Source organism: Tachypleus tridentatus, chromosome 9, assembly GCF_004210375.1.
Source record: "Tachypleus tridentatus isolate NWPU-2018 chromosome 9, ASM421037v1, whole genome shotgun sequence".
Lineage (NCBI taxonomy): Eukaryota > Metazoa > Arthropoda > Merostomata > Xiphosura > Limulidae > Tachypleus > Tachypleus tridentatus.
Window position 1 is genome coordinate 72,843,128 of NC_134833.1, and position 20,430 is coordinate 72,863,557.

Genomic DNA, 20,430 nt, shown 5'->3' on the forward strand with positions numbered 1-20,430 from the left:
TCATGACATGCGCACTGCTTCATTTCTTATTGGCTATAGCTGACATCATATGTAGCTCGATTTAGCAAGTGATGTAAGATTGGTGAAATTTTGACAGTCGTAAAACTTTAATTATAGATCAATGTCACTTACGTGTTGTTAAAGTATTTGTAGTGGTCGTATTTACTTTATAGTAACAGATAATTACGAAAATATTCATATTACAATCAAATAACATGGGAAAATATATAAATTAATACGAAGATGGACAAATTTGTTGAGGTTAATGGCTTCCGAGTTTTAGTCTCTTCTGGAGACGTACGAGTAGTATAACTCTTTCCGTGAGGAAGGCAAACAGTTCTACAGGTAGGCAGGGCTTGGATGAGGTTTTTTATTTAAGGCATAAAGCTCTTTTTTTATCATGGTACACATGTACTCTAATTAACAGTAATTTTTATTTTAAAAATACGAGTTATACTTAGCATACCCAAGATGTCTGAAAGAAATACGAACTTGGCACTCGCTGTCATTTCAATTTACGCAGGTATTTGATTTTGCCTTCTTAATTTTTTTTTGTATTAACTTTGCCTTTATTTTAGTACTGTGCTATGACTTTCGTTTTTTTCGTTGTTAAGGTTAAAATGTGTTTTCTGTAAATTATTTGATATTTACATGTTTTGTTTTTTGTACCGGAGTCTACATTAATGTAGGTTGTGATTTGCATCATAAGTTTGACAAATAAGGAATTTAATGTTATATCTTTAAATTTTAAGTCTGAAGCAAGTAAAAGAATGTAGATAGTGCTAAAATAAATTCCGGAGAAGTGCCACTCTAATTTTAAGTGAAGATATTTGATTCTGACAAAAAATTAAGAAATTTTTTAATCAATGTAGTTTAGTAAATTTCCATTCAGATATTTTTGAACTTTTAGTTTGTTAGATTACTATTTTATTGGAAGTTAACTTCCAGCCACCATTGAGGCTACTATAGTTGTGATTATTCCATAATAAGTAACTTGCTTTATTTGTAAAAAGAAGACACTATATGAGAATGAAAACAAGTTAAAAATAAGAAATCACCCAAACATGTTTTGAGAGTACAAAAGTTAGTATTTAAGATAATGTACAGAGAGCTATTAAACTTTTGGAAGAATTTTGCTTTTAATATTAGTTTTATAGTTGCCTTTGAAGTTGCAAATCTAAGGATTGCACTATATCACAAGAATGTAAAGCAGAGTAGTGTACCAGAAGTCCAGCTGACTCATTGAGGTCATCTCCTCTTTCCATTTACCTAAACAAGAAACTAAGGCACCATAAAAGTACTAAAGCTTTTCAAACAAAAAACTAAATTGGGTTACATTATCACCAGGCAGATCATTCCATAAATCTATAACTAATCCATGTCTGTAACTTTTTTTTTGTTTAACCACATGTGAAATTGAGGACAGGCAGAAATAGTGAATTGACTGTCATTATTTTTGTCATGGGGAAGAATAGTTGAAGTGCATTCCCATTGATATGGGCTACATAAGTTGTTGGTGCAAGTTGAACTAGCTTTCCCATGTCTTGCAACGATTCAGTTAAGTTTAAGCTGTAATTTCACTATCTCAATTTCTGTTACGTAGCCTGGGTGTGCTATGCAGCTGAAATGAGGATTGTAAAACCAGCATAATATATGCAAGTGAAACAATCTTATTAATCACAATTATAGTAACTTTCTATACTTAGAACCTGGCAGTATAAATGACTGAGATGCAGTCATCAATGTAATGATCCAAAGAAAGTTCTATAAATTTTTCTTCTGAAATGTACACTACTAATTTTTTCTAAGCTTTAATAGTTAAATTGCATCAGTAACCAGTTCAGTAGTTTACTATCATTAATTATTAACCCTTACCTTAAAACTATCAAAATAACCTTCATATTCTCATTCAAATAATACCATGAAATCAGACATGTTAATTGTATAGTTTTAATATTAGTGTTGTTAGTATAGTTTACAGTTACTGTATGTTATCCATAAAATTATCCAGTTTCCAAGGTCGGAGCTCTATCTATGCACCTCTGATTACCCTGGTTTAAGCAATCTATAAAATTTGGTTAGTTTTCTAACTTGCTTAAGTGAAATCCATCACTTGTAAACATCTTGCTGTCATTAAAGCTGTCTCACAAGATCTAAACATTTTGTTTCTTGATTCAGACTTCTCTGATTATCTGTCATTTTATTTTTGCATCCTGTTTAAGATTTGTTGCTTGTACCTAAAAATACACAAAAAAGCTCTTAAATTTCTACATATACTACATGCAGAAATTTTTATCCTTAAAGCAGCGACGTTGCTCTTTGTTTCTTGTTAATCTATTTCTTTTGCCATTCATTAATTAGCACCATTGTGTTTAACTGTGGCATGAATAATAAAACAAGCACATTCCTCAGGACCTATCTTTAAAAGTTTATTTCTCCTGCACAGCATCATGCATGGTAGTATTTGTGATAGATTGTTAAATGCTGTTCACTTTTGGCTGTGAAGGGATGTAATTTTAACAGTCAGTGTCACTATTCAATTAATAATACCAATGACAGTGGAAGGGGCTATGAACTGATATCATTCTTTCTTAATACCAGTTTTAAACTGGAGATGACTGTACCTGAACTTTTTATTCAGCCAGTATATTGCATAAGTGAGGTGCCACTGAATTTGAAATTACTAATATTTAAACACTCAAAGTAAGCAAATTCGAGTCATAGTTTTCCATGCACTAAAATGCATACTTATTTTGTGGTAGAGCTAGGTGGTTAGAGGAATTTTCTACTTCATTATTCAGAAATGAAACTAATCTTCATATTTTCAAATTTTTAAGACAGTTTTGAGTTACCTTCTGTTTAATATGATACACATTATCAGATATAGTAGTTTAGAATTTGCATTTGTAACTCCAAACCATTGTACATGAAAATGTATTATGTATGTAATATACAAAACCAGTAACAAGGTAGAAGTATGATTAATACCTTTCTGTGGGTTTCTACTTGTACATTTTTATAAGCTAACTAACTAAATAACTATATGCTTCATTTAACAAGAATTTTTCTATCTCATAAGATTAGTATTTGCTTATCTAGCTAGTGCTAGTTGTTATTAAACAATTTGTGTAAATAGGTTAATCACTTAATGTTATATTGTTACTGTTATTACTTACTGTAGTAATTTCTGACAAATGCAGTTAAATAATCAATGTATATAGCAATCAAAATTCTTTGAGCAAACAAATAACATTGAATATTAACATTTTTAACTGATTCAGTTTTATCCTGAATGACATGGAATATTTATACCTTGTTGGTAGTAAACAATAAATTGAGTTAGTTTGTATAGTCCAACTAAGATGAACTCAGTAGGCATCACTCTGACTAGTTATGTAACCAAAGGCAACTTGGCCATGCCTTCAAGTTTATGAGTTGTGTATATATTGTTATATGCAGTTGCATCAACAGAAATAGTTCTAGCTATTGTACTGAGTATTGGTATGCATCTGAAACTGAACAAATGCAAGTTGTCTCAAAGCTACTAAGGTGTTATGTGATGATCCATTCTACTTCTTACTTGCTAATGAGAATTAGTCTAAGAGTTTGGTGCTGCTGTCCAGTTGCCTTCTTTCTGATTAGCTGAAAGTTCAAAGTTAGGAGTGGTGACAAATGGGTTTAGTAGCCTAAACAAACTTTAATAATAATAAAAAAAAGAGAAATCATAATGGTAATAGTTTGATCAGTTGTATAGCTAGAGTAATAATAATAAATTTTGGTTAGTTCATTGCTTTTGTGACATTAATTGAAGATTATAGGTAATAGTCTAGTTGAGTTAATCAACCAGCTATACCTTTCAGTAAACCTTTTAACCCTCTGTATCCATTGTAACTGGAAAAGGAAAAACATTACAGTACTACAGTAGTTTACAGGCAACTAATAAATAAGAGTTAAAAAAGATCAAGAACAGAAAGCTGCTATATCACCTATTACAGACACATTTGGAGTGTTTTATCCCAAATCATTACCAACAACTCAAAGCTGTATGAATCAATTACTTGTTCAATTTAAAGGCTTGTTCCCTTGGTACTAGTTTCTACAGGCACTTTAGTAAAATTACCTTTTTCTCCTAATAATTTAGAAAACAACCTTAGCATTAAGACTTTTTCATATTTTTTCTTCTAAATTTGTAACCTGAACTATCTTTTCACACAAACATGCAGATTTTTTCTCAAAAGCCAACATTAAAATTTGTTTTATAAGCTTTAAAAAAAAATCAGTTACCCTAAGACAGTTGAAACTAGCTTTTAACCATCTGTATCCATTGTAAGTGGAAAAGGAAAAGCATTACAATACTATAATAGTTTACAGGCAATTAATTAGATTTAAAGATCAAAAACCAAAAGCTGCTATATCAACACTAGTTACATTGATGTACATTAATTATCTCAAAGTAGCTGGTCATAATTAACAAAAAATGAAATTTTTAGGCTTATTTCAGACTTCATATTTAAATGTCATTGCTCTAAGTCTTATTTTTACAGTTAATGATGTATATAAAACAAAAAAGCTAAAGACAAGTAATAAATTTATGAAAAGTATCAAGTCCTTTACTAACACTATTTAGTGTATGATTAGCACATTTAAAACTTAACTATACCCTATGTGGGAATGGAAAGCATTCCACATAAATGTAACTCAGCCCTAAGCATTTCAATAGCAAGAGCTAAAAATCATAATGTAATAATAAAACCAACATATAGCTTGCAAAGTAAGAGATTGTTTTCCAATTGATACAAAAAAATAATTTAAATTTTAGTAGCTCAGTGATGTCGAGAAAACCCACTTGTAAAGAAAAATATTTATGTAAAAACGGCTCATTTGGGTTGAGAAAATTTTTTACGTAGAGGAGCGAACGTTTTGACCTTCTTTGGTCATCGTCAGGTTCACCGAAGAAAGTCGAAACGTTGTTCGCTCCTCTACATAAAAAATTTTCTAAACCCAAATCAGCTGTTTTTACATGTATTTTTCAGTAGTTCAGTTCAGCACATCTTACCTCTAATCTATTAATATAGCATATTATATGTTGGATATTATTTTAGTCTATTCAAACAAAGTAAACAAATTCAATTTTTTTAGGTTAAACATCATGATGTATAGAGTTTCAGGAGTGTTTGATAGATTGTAGGTTATTTTTGTAGCTATATACTTGTGATTTATCGACATGTTTTTTTAACCTGGATGTATGTCATGTAATTGTGCTACTTATTACATTGGTATTACTTGGTATATACATGCTAAAGTCAAATGTAGTTAGTGTGTCTAGAATGTAGAAGTCTTCCTTTTAAAAATAATGAATGTAGAATGTTTTTTCTTTATTAGATAATTTCTCATTCTGTAGGGACACATGCTGAGTGTTGAAAAGGTTAAAATGAATTTTTCCTTAGTAGTGTTGTATTCCATAATCAGAAAATGAGAATTTTTTTTGCACTCAGTTAATTTATCTAACAATCAGGACACGTAATTTTGCCACCTAGTCAGTCATTTACTGCTTTTCGTCTCTGTTTTCTCCCCTTCACTATTCTCCCAATTTTCCTTGAGGGTTAACAATAACCAACGAGGCATTGATAATTTTCCTAAAGTTTTGAAAGAGACTGGCTGTGATTGATGCCACCCAACCTGTGTGCACAGGTGGAAGCTGGATCAAGCCATTGGTCCTCTTTCACTGCTCTCGCAGAACTTGATCTTGCCATTGTCAGTAAGCCATCAATAGACAACTGTGTGGTAGCAGCAACTAACTGTATTATACAGGCACTTGATGAATGTATTCACAAAATCTCCACACGTTTCCCACAGTATCTTCGTCCATGGTGGAATCCTGCCTGCCACATGGCATGGAAGGCTCAAAAACAGGCCTGGGATACATTTCGTAGGTATCCCACACTCTCGCACTGCATCATTTTTCAGCAGGCCTGTGCACATGCTTGGTGGGTAAGACATCAAAGCCGGAAGGAATCTGGGATTAAGTTCACAACCTGTATCTCTTCTACCACAAGTTCCAAAGTGATTTGGGACAAGATTCAGAAAATCAGTTAGCAGTGTAATTCTGTCTCCATCTCGATCTTGCTCTCTGATAGCCAGGAAGTAGCTGATACCCAGAGGATTGCCAATACTCTAGGTGAAAGCTTTTGCCAGGTATCTAGTACCTTTTCATCATCCTGCATTTTCTTAGCCATCAAGACTCTGGCAGAGCGATAATTTTTCCTTTTGGGCTGATTGTCTCTATGACTGTAACTGCCCCTTTATGCTGGTGGAACTCACTGGCCCTTCATTGGTCTGGCAGCATATCAGTTGGATCTGATAATATTCACTACAAGATGCTGTACCATCTCTCTCCTGCTTGTCATGCTAGTCTTCTGGTTGTCTTTAACTGTATCTGTCAGGAGAATGTTTTTCCTGATGCCTGGTGCCAGGCTATTGTCTTATCTTTCTCTAAGCCTGGGAAGGATCCCAAGATTCCTTCAAACTACCATCCAATTGCCTTGATGAGCTATCTGTCAGACTTTATAGAGGATGTTTCATGCTCATCTCATTTGGTTCCTTGATTTAAACAACCTCTTCTCACCCACCTAGTGTGAGTTCCAATGACAGCGATCCACCACGGACTATCTGATTCAACTTGAAACATCAATCAGAGAAGCCTTTCTCAAACAACATCTTGTGTCAATATTCTTTGACATTGGGAAGGCTTATCATAGAACGTGGAGGTATAGCATTTTGCAAGACCTCCACTTATATAGGTTACATAGTCATTTGCAGGTTTTTGTTAAAAAAATTTTTAATGGGCAGGCAATTCCAAGTTCATGTGGGTTCAACAATTTCCCGTTCTTTTTACAGGAACTTGGAGTCCCTTAGGGCTATGTTTTGAGTGTCACACTTTTCAATATAAAGATTAATGCCATTGCTTAACAACTTCCTCTTACTGTTCCACATGGGCTCTATGTTGATGACTTCCAAATCTCGTGTCAGTTGTCGAACATGAGGTTTATTGAGCGGCAGCCACACACTGCCCTCAATCATTTACTGAAGTGGACCACAGTAAACAGTTTTAACTTTCTTTCTCTCTCTAAAACTGTTTGCATGCATTTTATACTACATATCAAGCAGCTATGAGTCAAATGTACAAGAGCACTGAATATCCTCTATGTCCTCTTTTCCACCACTTGGGGAGCGGATCAATGTTCTGTGCTAAAGATATGTCATGCTATTATTTGATCAAAACTAGATTATGGGTCACTGGTCTGTGGCTTTGTCAGGACCTCAACCTTGAAGATGCTGGACCCCATTCATCAATAGGGACTTCAGCTCTGCTCCAGGGCTTTATACACTTCCTCAGTTCAGAGCTTATACATAGTGTCATGAATCTCCTCTCCACCTCTGTAATTTGCAACTGTCTTTACTGCATGCTTCAAAACTTTGACTCTTCCTTCAGCATCCCACCTGGAGTTGTGTTTTCTTTCCTCAGTGTGCCATGCTTTTTTGGAACAGAAGATCTGCCATTGTTCCTTTTGGCCTTAATATCTAGGTGCAGTTGGATGAATTGGATCTGTTCTTGGATAACATTGCTGTATTTACTGGTCACCCAAATGTGACATTTCTTTAACTCAGCTGAGAAAAACAGATACTCCCAATCAGAAGTACCATCTTTTATTTGCTGAACATTTTTTTGAACCATCCTTCCATTCTCATTGGTATGGATAGTTCGAAATCAGGTGACTGTGTGGGCTTTGCCACAGTTTGTTGCGGTTTGGTGGTTGTGCACAGAATATCCTCTGAAGTATTTGATTTAAAAAATACAACAACAAAAATAAAACTGAAGACATGGATACTATTAGGAACAAACTGTTCATTTTTCAGCAAAAGTTAAATACACATAATGACTTTGGTAAACCAGCAGTATCCTGTGACGTGACCTGTTTGTTTCTTTCATTAAAATTTGGGAGGTAATGAAAGTTTTGTTACACAACTTTTCCATGAAGTTAACATGTTTTCATCATTCCAAACTTTTTAACTCCTTGTCTCACACACACACACACACACACACACACACACACACACACACACACACACGTACATTACAGTTGTTAATCTGCAACACATTTCATTAAATTCAGTCTTTTTGTTGAAAGATTGATACTTCTACAGTTTATGAAGCATAACTTGTCATTGACTAGGCATATTTTTATGGATATCTATTGCTCTTAAGTGTGCTATTTTGTACAACTATATTTGCCACATGTATCTGAATCTTAAAATATTTTAAATAAGGTTTTAGCCTTGTTATATACACTGTTAGTAAACCATATAAGTAATGCTTTCTTTATCTTTTTTGTCTTGTATAAAAATCAATAGCTGTAATACAAAAAAATATCATTGATTCACAGAGAGTTAAAATGGCTTCATTTGTACTTCTTGGCCAATAACACGTATTTGTAGCTTCACTTTTCTTCAAACTAGTTGTAACCTGGGCTTGTTTTTGAGACTGTAAGTAATAGTATGGTGTTTTGGGTGGATGCAATACTGAGCTCAGAGAGAGCTTGGTACTGAGGAAACAGGTGACCATAAGCACAGTTGACTGCTATGCAGGTCTGAACTGTACATTCATTCATTCAAATAAAATAAGTGGACAAAGATGATTGTCATCAACTGCACATGAGAACAGCTCATATGTACCTCCCTTCTCTTTGTACCTTCTTATACTTCCATTTAAAAATTAAACTTATGCTTAGGTCCTGTCAAACAGAACATTTCAATCTTCTAAATTATCACTCCTATCTGAAAGTAATTTGAATGTGAAGGGTGTGTTCAGAAATGAAAACTATTATAATCAAAGTGAAACAGGGTGAACTAAGATGGCCAATAAGCATATCTTTCTATCCCAGAAAAAAGATAAAATCTCAGCTCTGAAAATCATCCCTTTACCCATACAAAATGACAAACCAAGTCAAAAGAGTGTGCATAAGTGATAAAATTAAACTAGAGGATGGTTCTGAAGTTGTATACTCAAAAGTAAGCATGATGTCATACCAAGACATCACATAAAAACAACTTTATAGATGTGAATTTGTGCACATTCAACACAAAAAATTAACAACTATAAAATTAATAAATTAATAGTTCACCACTGGATCTTGTATCTGTAATATACTTTGAAACTCAATGTTATTTTATACTTTACTCCCAAAATCTTAAAACATATTTCATATTAGAGTTTAGGTAGTATTATTACATTAGTGACAGAAAATTTGTAAAAATTATGATAAACTGGCTGGGAATTATTAAAACTAAGCTTTATCTATTACTACAATTAGTAATTATTTGAAGGATAATTTTATACATATGAACATATTTTGAATTGATTAGTGTTAAATACTTGCAGTGTTGTAGAAAATTTCATTTTCATGCAAACACTGTACAACTTCATTGCAGTAGAAGGTAGTATATAGTATGGTGTATTTTTTAAATTACAAAGGTTCACTGTAAATATTGATATGAAGATTGTACATAAAAAGTACCCATGTTGTCAGAGCAAAAATGACAACTGAATCATGATGGTATTAGGGACTTTGAGCTTTATTTGTTACTAAATATATATGTTTGTTATTGTTGTATAAAATTAGCTGTTCAGTTTTAAAAGTTATGTGCATGTTGTAGTGTTTCCAAAGTATAGAATTAAAATAAATCATGTAAGATATGTTTTTATTGGAAAAGTATAAAGTGATTAATTCAATTTGATGAACAAGTTATCGTAAAGAAAAAGTATATGTACATTAGTTAAATACTTACTATAATGGAATTTCCTTACATTATATTAGGAGGTAAATTATTATCATGTAATTTGAATTTTAAAATACTAGAAAAATTAAATTCAAATTAATAACATATTCAGGGGTGTGGCTCACACCTGCTGAAAGTGTGGGACTGTCATTATTATTACTCAATTGCATAAGCATGCACCAGTACTATTTATAAACAGTACAATCACTGTTTATCATGACTTCTAGTTTACTAACTGATTTTGCTTCTTTTGTTGATGATTTTAGAGAGTAAGAATTATATGTATTAAATTGAACAGCACTTACCACTGACTGCCTAAATGTGAAACTTAAAGTTTTTCTTTTAAATTGCCACCTGCTAGTACAGCGGTATGTCTACGGATTTACAAAGCTAAAATCAGGGGTTTGATTCCCCTTGGTGGGCTCAGCAGATAGCCCGATGTGGCTTTGCTGTAAGAAAACACACACACATTCTTTTGAATCAATAAGGTGTGTTTTCAGCAATTTCCTTATATGGTTTCAAAAGTAATAATAAAAGATGTAAACTAAAATTATTGTGTTGCTGGTGTTAAAATATTGTATATTGTAATTTTATTTTGTCATATTTGTTCAGTTTTTTTGGTCACATCACTTTTTCAATTGTATGAGGTGATGTAAAATATAATTTTTTACTCATTTAGTTATATATGCGTGTGCGATCACACACATTAACTGAAAATATTCTTGATGAAATAGCTATTTGCTGAGTGATTTCAGTTCATTTTATGTTTTGATCAAAACAATTATACACATAGGATTGCCAAGCTAAGTTCTTAAAACTATCTATTGATAAACGTTTTAAATTTTCTTAAATGCATTATCACTGAATGTTTATGGTTTCAAAAATATTCACTGTTATATTACAAAAGTCTGAAGTTTTCCAAAGTACTTGTTCACTACAGTTTTGTGGAATTTACAAACTTAAAGAAGAATTTCATTAATTTTACATTTAGTATTGTAGAATATTTAGATACTTAAGTAGTAGTTGTTTTTATTTGGAAATGGAAGCTTTTTAAATTGTTTTCCTGAAAATATTAAAGTAATGTAAATTTATGCAGTACTTGACATCAGTGAGCAATGAACACCTTTCCTATCTACTGTACCTTGATTATATTATTTTATTGTTGTGCAACTGTTTGATATTTGAAACAAACTTTGGACTGTAGCCATATCTATTTTCCCTATTATTCATTTTTAGTAACTTGTCATTAAGCTCGGTGTTCTTGCTGTTCTACTGTTTTTGTTATTCTTTCATTTGTCCATTTTGTTCATCATTAAAGCTTTATCTTTTTTAATGTTTGCACTTTATATATAATGTAATTTGTAAAACTGTTTTGTACTGCCTGTATATAACCTATTTATTTGACTGCATAAATACCTTATTGTATTATTTTGCTAACAGTTAACTTAATGTTAAATGCAAATAAAATTTTAGTAAAAGTACTATTAAATAAAACATTTGGATGATAAATTGAGGAAAGAAATATGGAGAGTGCTATATCTGTTTCACATATTATACCAGTGTTTGGTGCAACAATGAACAGGATGGGATTTCCCAGATACAAGTTTCAAAAGTTTTTTTATATATACTTGGAAGACTTATGAGGAAAGTACTAGATGAGTTTAAAGGTGGAGAATAAATTTTTAATTTTTTTTCTTGATGTTTTTTATTTAATGGATAATCAATTCTATTTTATAAAAATCCTTTGTGTTCTTATTTCTATCATTAGTTACATTAAATACATGCTACTTTTCCTTTTTCTTGAAACTGAACTATTCATGTCAGGATGGGGTCAGTACTGGAGATCAATAATCATGGAACATTCCTGGAACATTCAGGTTTGGCTAGTAGAGAAGGATAGGAAAGTTTTTCATGGATCTTCAATTGATCTAGAGGGTTGCTTTCTTCTAGAATGCAAGGACCACTGAGGTAAATGTTAATCTCTGTATCCTCTGAAGGAAGTGACTGATATCATGAAAACGGCAAAGAAACTAAAGAGCTTTTTTTGTAAGAGAGAGATTTATAGTTCTCTTTTTGTTCTATGGTTGTAGGATTATCTTAAGAGGAAACTGACTTCTTGCTACAAGAGCATTTGATTAGATTCACATATCATAGATCGAGTGAAACGCTAATCAAGTTTAAATCTTGGATCCAGTGCCATAACCAAGCATTGCTCATATTGAGTCAGCTGGATGTGAACAATTTCTTTATTGCAGAGATAAGATTTAAATTATATCTGGACTGAATGCTGTCAATCTTAGTCATCAACCCATAAACACAACTGGAGGTAACAATGTTCTCATCATGGATAAAATTTATTGCTTCTTCAATGAATCTTGTATTGAAGGAAAAATTAATATGCTGTGGATTTAATAATGACAGTATAGAAATTTGATGAGTACAAAAGTTGATATTTACTCTTAATATATTAAGTACTCACTAAACTATTCAGGAAAAATGAATATTTCATTGAATTTTAATATAAATACCTTAATTTTCCCTACCAAAGTATTCAAATACAAGTAGTACTGCTCCAAAAGGTATATTTGAATGGATCTTAGTACTAATATTTCATATATAATTGATATACAGTATGTATTGTTTAAGATGTGTACATTTATCCACAGTTGTAACTTCTCAATGATACATTATTGTTCATATCTGCTTTCAATTTAAGTGTTTTTCCCCTTTTTATTTCTTTTGGTATAATTTGTTTATTATACAAACCCCATGACATTAATGTGTACAATATTGGGAATATCTGATATTTTTTCTGGTTGAGTATGTACCCCAGGTTATTCATATGCTCTTTGTATGTATATATCTGGGTAAAAGTAATGCCAGTAATTAATTCAGTTTGATAAAATACGGTAATGTGAGTATTTTCTTACAATATACACAAAAATCAAATGTACCCAATATAATGGCAATTCACTTACACAAGAGAAAAATATTTCAAATTTTATAAACAATCAACATGATAGTATGTGTCATCAAACATAATGTACTTCAGAAATAATTATGTACTACACCTTCACTTTGAATTTTTTTTTGGAAATGGGAATTAATAGACAACTCGTGCATGTAAAATTAGAAGTTGAATTTCATGAAGAAACATAAATTGTAACAACTTATCTGAATTAAGTTTACCAATTCAATTAAACAAGTTGCTTATAAAGATAACATAATGGGTAAGTAACCTCTAAATATTAAAATGTATCCGAGCTCTACAATAACTCAGTATATTAACTCTTTCAAGTTTTTACTAAAACTGTTCCACACTATCTGTAGCAAACAATTTATATGTCATAACATTAAAGAAAGGTAAAATGAATGAAATATATTTCAGTGATTCTCACAAATCAAATGTTTTGTGATATACTCCACTTTTTACAACAAAAGTATAATTTAGGATTTTTAAATATAAAGCAGTTTATACAGGTGTGATTTTAAGTGAACCTTACTGTTCATTATAAAAGGAAGATGGTTGCCCTAACTGAAAAACTTTGTTTTTACAGGAGCAACATTGATGTTATCTAATAACACTTGAAATACTGGCTGAACTATGGATCTTGATAATTTAGGAATACAAGTGGATCATGAATAAATTAGTATTATTCATAAAAGGGAAAAAGTTCCACAACACTTTTTCTATTTTTGCTTGTTCTGTTAGTTAAATGGGGTAATTGTTCCTGTTTGCACAAAATGAAGGTGGAAGCATTTCAGGGCCACTGCAATCATCAAAGTGATAAATTTTATCTTTCATCAAGTGAGTGCTTAATTTTTATTTTTATGTACGCTGTGAAACAGTAGACTCTTAGTATATATATTACTTGAGATTCTGTAGTTTCTGAGCAAAATTTGTGTGTTTTGAACATGTTTGATAATTTGTACATTTGTGTTGTACAAAAGTGTAGAAGCTTTTGATAGTTCTATTTTACATTGCATATCAGTAGACTGTTATGAATATGTTACTTCCAAGGTCCTTGTCAGTAGGTGATTTTGTTCTTTCACTGCATTGTGATTGTTTGTGTAAATTTAAGATCAAGGAGTTAGGACATACCAAAGACAGATTAACAAGTTTAGATTGAAAGCTAGCATTTGGTTTTAAACAAGATATTCCATTTTTCACTTTTGTATTGAATTGATATTTAAAGTTAAATTATATTAAATTTTGACTTTGTCAATTTTGACATTACAGTTGCAATTGAAAGTGTGTTTTTCATAGGTGACTATAGTTGAGCTTTAATATTTAGTACACATTATCAGTTTTCATCTGTCCTTGAAATGAGCCAAAGTCTGGAAATTTAAGTTTTGATGATGATGATTTGCTTAATTATGAAAAGAATCCATATTAAAATAGGAATTGCTTATATTTTATGACTGCCTTTGTAAAAGTTGTGCCTTGTGGTACTCAACTATTCTAGTTGCTGCTGGTACATGTATGTGATCAACAGAATTTGAAGAGTATTAGAAATTTGAGTATTGTCTTGAAAAAGTCCTGAAACCTTTCTTTGTAAAATCTGTGAGAACCATGTGTAATTCTTTACATGCTTATATTTTGTTGAAAGGAATTAATCATTGGGAATGTTATTGCTAAAATATGAGAATTTGAAGATTAACTGTTAGCTGACCTTATATCATTGAGAATATCATCAGTCATACAGTATTTTGAAACTACCAATATTATTTTTTTTCTACAACTAATATGCAGTGTTCATATAGAACCTTAAAAATGAGGTAAAGCTTTGGAAATTATATTTCTTTGAGTCTTGAAATTTTTAAAGGCTAGAAATAATCTTAACAGTAGTATTTTTTACAGATGTATTTTCTGGTTTATCCATGGCTCTTTAATTTCATGCAATCTCATCTAATATTAGACTTTCTTGTAAATCAAAGTGAATAATTACTCCATACTTTTGTGCTTCATATGACTTTACCACAAACTGTAATGTTTGTGCATGTTGGTTATTGAATGTGCCATGTAACTTGATAATAAATTTGGTTTACCTACTATGTTATACAACAAGATGTACATCTTTGGAGAAAAGGATTTTATGATTAAGAAATTTATATCATTGGAATCCTGACAAAGAGCAATGTGCTGTGGTTAAGATAGATATTCCTGTGTTTATAGCATTGAAAGTCATGGGAAAAACCAGTGAAGTTTATTTGTTTTTCTTTTTTGTAAATAACCTGCGAAAGTCCCACATATATATTTAGTGTTATAATGCTTTTATAGAAAAGTTCCTTGTACACAAAGAAAATACTTTTTCTTCTAGACAACTTCAGCAGTGTACGTTTGTCAAGTCAATGAATTTTGATCTGCCTGCTTTCCTAATTCAAGAGTTCTAAATGTTTTTTTTACAAGATCTGTTGATTTCTTGAACTTTATGGTGAGTACTTGTATTTATATTACATGATTTGTACATTATAACATCCTTAATTTGAGATTTGGAAATGAAGACTTAAGGAAAAGATAATAGTTATGAGTCCTTAAATAATTCCAATATGTCAACAGACTTACTAATATATGTACAATACTCTAATTCCCTGTTTTTCAAATTAATCAATGTATGAATTATACAAATAAAGATAGCTTTCCTTTTTTTTTTGTCATGAAAGAAACTTGTCTGAATTCCCTCTCATTTCCTAAAAATAATCCAACTAACTAAAAGTCATATATAATGCAAAAAATGTATCTTGTAGTTTTTTTTATTTTCATAGTGAAATAGCACAGAATTAAAATAATCAAATGATGATGCTTTCAACTCAAAAGACTGAATATTATACTACAATAATCTACCTTATTCTGGTTTCTTTTTCAGAGTTTGTCTTACAGGATTAAGTACATTTAAGCATTCTATATATTTTATTATTGCAATCTAAGTTTGAAAATTGTGACTAGTTTAAATAAACAGTTTTTTAAACTAGGTGGCATCTAGTGAATTAACATCACAACAGACCCCAATAATAAAGCTTGTTTTATTGTTAAATTCATGGCCTTATTTTTCTTAGTTTAGGCGGGGTGACATGATAAAGCTTTAAAGTAAACTCTACAAGTTAGAACTGAAATGGTTATACAGATGACATGGAATACATATTTGAAACTTATGATGTTTGAATTATGAATGTTTTAAAAATCTCATGAACAGATAAGTCACTGTATTATATGAAATGGCTTTGTAAAAGGATTAAACTGTGAAAGAAAAGATATTTTAATTAAGGTATTAGGTGAAAAAAACATTTTTGTAAAGCTAGCTGATAATAATTTAAACTCATTGCTGCTTTATGTGCACATGTCTGGGCAATATTAATAAGCACTGTTATAAATTCCTAAGTAAAGATTCATTATATGTCAGAACTGTTAAACATTTCCCTTTATATTCCATGTTTGACATTCTCAAACTTCTAGTGTGCCCTTTATTGACAGTATTTCCTTCAAGCTGTGGAATTTTATGCAGACAAACAAATAAAAAAGGGCTGTTATTACAGAGAAAAACAGGAGCTCTGTAATATGCATATTGTTACTTTAATTGGACTAGTCTTTGTTCTATCTAGAGGTCATTAAAATTCTGGAAACCTTTTATAGAAACTTGAGTTGAACTTAATTATTGAAATATTGAGTTGTTGGTCACCAAGTATTCCTGTGGATTGCTGATTCAAACTGATAAGCCTTGAATAGGCAAAACTGCATTCTACAGCAGAAGGAACAGGAAATCAAAGAGTGCATTAGGAATATAATGCAGATTGTTTTTAAATTTACTTTTGATGAAATAAATCTAAAATAATCATTAAATACTTAATTGCTGTATAATATCAAATAAATGTCGTAATATTTTTCACGTATGCTATTATATGGTGAGTTAAAAATGACCAAAAATTCAAAGACATTGTAATTGCATTTACAGTGAAATTGTTTTTCAAGATTTTCTAGATATCTGGTTTGTCAAATCAGTCACTTTGAATACAGTGGGTGCTGTTAATAGCACATGATTATTAATTGAAAAAGATAAGGGTGCAAATAGGTAAGGGTGGGCATACAACTGATTAAAACAAAATGCAAATAATTATAATCCAAATTATGAATAGCTTAGTGAAACACATGGCTTATTGAATAGAAAATGTTGTACATGCTTTCTTGTATAAAATCAAGTTTTAATGATGCTGATATTTGTACATGTCTTTTGGAGCACTGTGACTTGACTATCATAAATCACTGATTACCTGTTAGTATCAGTCATAGTCTATACATACATCCCTATTGTTAAGGGATGTGAAGGTTATAAAAAAAATAGGTGTAAATCAGTACAAACTGCATATGCAGTTGCTTTTAGTCATTAATATCACCTTGTTTCATATTCTGATTGACCCCTTATTGAATGTCATGGAGTCTCGTAGAATTACAGAAGCATATATATATATATATCCATAGGAAGTGCTTGTTGTTTTTAAGAAAAATAGCTGTTTCAGAATAAAACTGTACTAAACTACTGATTAAAATCCTGCTATGAATGTTTTTGTAGATGAAAAGCCATTCAGATCATGAATAATCCAGGTTTTAGGTGTCCAAACTAATCAAGTTTCATTTTACCTGCAGTAACAGATACAGCTTGAGAACTGTCTCTGGATGCACTGTGCTCTTCCACATGTATGTTTTGTCCTACCATTTTGGAAAAATTTTAAATACTTGTTTTTGTTGTAGAAAATAGTTACCAGAGGTTTCTGAATTTCAAACATTTTGAATCATGAAACAGGCATAGAACATTTTTGTACTGTGTGGTCCTAATTAATTGAACTTTAATACCCCTTTATTGTATTTTCGATTCATTGTTTTTTATGCATAAAGAGCTGCATTGTATGAACTCTTATAATATTTGTTTAGTGTTAATTTCTTGGCCCGGCATGGCCAGGTGGTTAAGACACTCGACTCATAATCAGCCATGAGGACATTATAAGGTCACTGTCAATCCTACTATTCATTGGTAAAAGAGTAGCTTTTAAATTTAAATCCCTGTTAAATTAGGGATGGCAAGTGCAGGAAACCCTTGTGTAGCTTTGTGCAAAATTCAAACCAAAAAAATCTTAATTTCTTTATTACACGCATGCAAAAGTAATTCTCTTTTAGTCTTGCTTATATGGCAGTAACTTTATTGATTGCCAATTCCAGTACAATTTCAAGTTAAAAGCAAATAATTTGCTAAATTAACCTCATTAATAGAATGAAAAAGTGCCCAAGAAAATCGTATAAACTTAAATAAAAGCTGTTGAGTCAATTTTTAAGATACTTGTACATGTACTATGTAACATTAGGGTGCCTGTAACTTGTTGCATTTATTACTTGTCTCACTATCAACTTGATGTTTAAGATATCAGTGTAACAACAAAAGTTGAATTAAAAAGTCTGTTTTTGACTCTGTAATCTGGGGTCCATATTTTTGTTCTAATGTTATTATTTAATTGCCTTAGCTGCATAAATAAAATGTTTCAGTGCATTTGTTTCAGACCATATTCCCCATAAAATTTGTTGTAAATATCATATCACAATTAAAACCAATAAAAAAAAAGTTAAAATTCAGAAATAAGTTCTGCTATTTTAAGCTAGTACCTGTTTGAATTTTTTTTGTACAGGGTAAGTTGTATAAAAACTAGTATAAGGCAATCAGATTATAAATGTTTCACTCTAAAAAAAATTTGTGAGTTGCAAAAGCAGTTCTTCGTGTTTAAAAATTGTATGAGAGTTGTAAACAGTCACTGCCACACAGTCCAGGGAGCTGTTAGCAGACTGATACAATGTCTCAACTTATATTGAGAGGGGGGGGGGTGATAGTTCCACTCCTATTCAAGTGTTCCAGTCCCCAAACATCAGCCCCTTAATACATTAATACTCAAAATAGATTCTGTCAATATCCACAAGGTTTCTCCATTTGGTTGGAATGCTGCTTGTAGGAACAATGACTACTATATACCTTTTGGGGACTGGGGGGGACTCAGGTCTGGGAGTTTTTGATGTATGGAAAATCTTTACCACAGATCTATTTGTATTTATACATTCTTGCATAAGAATAATCATTCAGTTTACATCACCACCATCTTTATCCCCCACCAACCTACAGTGTTTTCACCTTTACCAGATCCTAAACCTTCAGAAATTCATTCTAGAGCTACCAAAGATTTGTGAGTGAAAGAGGCAATGGAGAGAGTCATCTGAGTCTTTCCGTGATTTTACTCCTGTCTGTTTTTTGTGCCCAAGAAGATGTGAGAATAGCATTTGGTGATTGATTTTTTTTAAAAAATCACTTTCTAGATCCTTTTAGGTTCATGATGGAGTCATCCCTCACTTTGCATTAGCATTTTCACCAGAGTTATGACTGATGAAGTTCAATGTCACCAATGCAAACTTGCAAATTCCCAGAGTGGAGTCATTGTATATCTGCATTAATGCACAAGAGTTGGGTGCTGCAGTTCAGGGCTTTGCCCTTTGGACTAGTATCAGCACCATACGTGTTCTGCTAAATCATTACAAGCCTTCTTATCTCTAGGCCTATACACACGCACATACAATTCCATGGACAATTAACTACTGCTGGAACCAGCTTTTCAGTTTCGGGATGGCTGGGCGTACGATGTCAGATTGTGACTGCATCCACAGAGATGGCTATAGAGGAAGTGAAAAAGGTGGGAGCTCCTGAAAGTGCTGAAGGAGCAGAAATTAGTGTTAAGCCTACTAATCTCATGCTAACCATTGTCATCAGTTACATTTAGATGTTCGAAGATACAAACATTAGTTGAGTTCCCAGTGCTCTCTAGTCTCAAGTTGTTTCAGGTCCTTCATCCCAAAGGACCATTTTGGTTACCTAACTTGGATAATAAGGTGGTATTAAGTGCTCTTTCTGAACATCCATTTCAGCTCTTAGCATCATGTACTATGTTTTACCTTCACCCTTATTTTTAGTTGCTACTGACCTGTTGACATCATTGATAAGAGTTGTACACAGGATACTTTTCACATTCTACCTACATCTTTCTATACCAAGACAGGCCCTTCTTACCTAAGACATTGGCAACCAGGGAAGGGGATAAGTCTTTTTAACTAATTGATTGGACTATTATTTTTTGCATGTATGATTGATCAGATCCTGATCATTTATGTCCATTGAGGGCTTAGAACTGTTAAGTTGCCCACACTAACACTTTTAGAGGTGCTAGACAAAGACATTTTATTCATTAGGATACTTCTTCTTAGTATTTCTTCCTGGTTACTTTTATGAGATGAGTACAAAGATTAATCAATATCACTTATTCTGGGCTGTCTATAGAGGCATTGAGAATTCTGCTGCAAGTTATATCTCATCAGGTTTGTCACATTTCTGTGTCTTTAACAGCCTGGTTGAGTTCCTTACTGGACACCATAATGAGGGCTAGTATCTGGTGTGTGGACCTCCCCAATACTTATTTTCGTGGTCTGTCACTGTCTTCCTCTGAGGATTTTCAAATACCCACATGTAGCTGGCTTAACCACATCTGCTAAGTTATAAAGAGTTGAGAGTATCT

General features: G+C 31.9%; 1 protein-coding gene across 5 annotated transcripts in view; it reads left to right on the forward strand.

Moving 5' to 3' along the window:
• Positions 1–46: 46 nt before the first annotated feature.
• The window catches only part of LOC143225489 (uncharacterized), an 82,942-nt gene continuing 62,558 nt past the window's right edge, over positions 47–20,430 (forward strand). The window contains exons 1-5 of one of the 5 annotated variants that reach the window (XM_076454980.1): positions 75–345; positions 11,662–11,805; positions 11,928–12,163; positions 13,395–13,645; positions 15,159–15,272. The gene's annotated coding sequence lies outside the window, so the exon portion shown is untranslated. Of the gene's footprint in view, positions 524–11,661; positions 11,806–11,927; positions 12,164–13,394; positions 13,646–15,158; positions 15,273–20,430 lie in introns of all 5 variants that reach the window. The other 4 variants (XM_076454982.1, XM_076454984.1, XM_076454983.1 and 1 more) reach the window with 4 other exon arrangements.